Consider the following 1,185-nt stretch of genomic DNA (forward strand, 5'->3'; position numbering starts at 1 on the left):
TTAAACATACAAACGTCACAGTGTTCTGCCACAGGCACTGTGAGGGACCCCGTAGGTGGCAACGGGAAACCATGACAACTTTTCGTGCCAGGAATAAATGAGATAGAAAATCCTGGTACTTATCGACCACTCCTAGGAGCCAGGCCCCACATTTGGACGAGCTTTCTCGTCCTTCACGACAGTGCGGTGAGGTGGCTGTTACGGTTACTCCTGTGTTGCAATGAGAAAACTGAAGCCTAGAGAGACTCAGTGACCCACCCAAGTTCACACCATGAATGTGCTTCAAAGAATCTGAAGCCAGGCATTCGAACCCAAGACGCCCGCATTAGTGAATGAAACGAAGATAAAATAATAAATTAAAATAATAAATACAATATTTAAAAGAGTTATACATATTATAAATACTTTGTAAAATAGCTTTTATAAAATATTAATATAAATAAAAATAACTGAAAACATATTTTTACAAAGTTTAATTTTTATGTTAATAATTATTCACAAATACTTAATACATTTATGCTTTGCTGATCACTTGTATACTTCTAATGCTTTTAATAATAATTAAATCAGAATACCACCCTGAATGAGCCCAATCCCGTCTGATCTCGGAAGCTAAGCAGGGTCGGGCCTGGTTAGTCCTTGGATGGGAGACCACCTAGGAAGACCAGGTGCTGTAGGTGTAAAAAAAAAAAAAAATCAGAATACATTTTAAATACTCAGTGTCTACGGTCATAGGCATTAACAGATATTAATTTTAATTCTCATATATATTTTTATGGAAATGAAGTTTGAAAGGAAGCGTCAATAAAAGTCCGTCAAGCACAAAAGTGTGTCATATTAACAACATTTTTGTGAAAAGTGGAAAGAAAATGCTAGCAAAAGTGGAAAGAAAATGCTAGCTTCAGGGGAAATGGGACGAGTCAGTATTGGGCGGATGAGGGAGAGCTTATTGAATGCCACACTCCTGCGGGCTTTAGATTCCATTAAACCCTTTTTGGTTGAGGTAATCATTTTATTTTAAAGTACCCGTATTTCAATATACTAAAAACTGTGTCCTTTGTAATTATATCATATACAGTGACAAATTTAAATATCACCTGAAATATATAAGACACGTGATTCTCACTTTTAGTGGCGTATGAGCAAAAACGTCGAGGACCGCCACCCCACTGGGACTCTTCTCAC

General features: G+C 37.1%; 1 pseudogene; it reads left to right on the forward strand.

Annotated features, from left to right (window-relative positions):
* Positions 1 to 561: 561 nt before the first annotated feature.
* Positions 562 to 678, forward strand: LOC111735805 (annotated as a pseudogene).
* The last annotated feature ends 507 nt before the right edge of the window (positions 679 to 1,185 follow it).

This window comes from Pteropus vampyrus, unplaced genomic scaffold (assembly GCF_000151845.1).
Source record: "Pteropus vampyrus isolate Shadow unplaced genomic scaffold, Pvam_2.0 Scaffold1000009199, whole genome shotgun sequence".
Classification (NCBI taxonomy): Eukaryota; Metazoa; Chordata; class Mammalia; order Chiroptera; family Pteropodidae; genus Pteropus; species Pteropus vampyrus.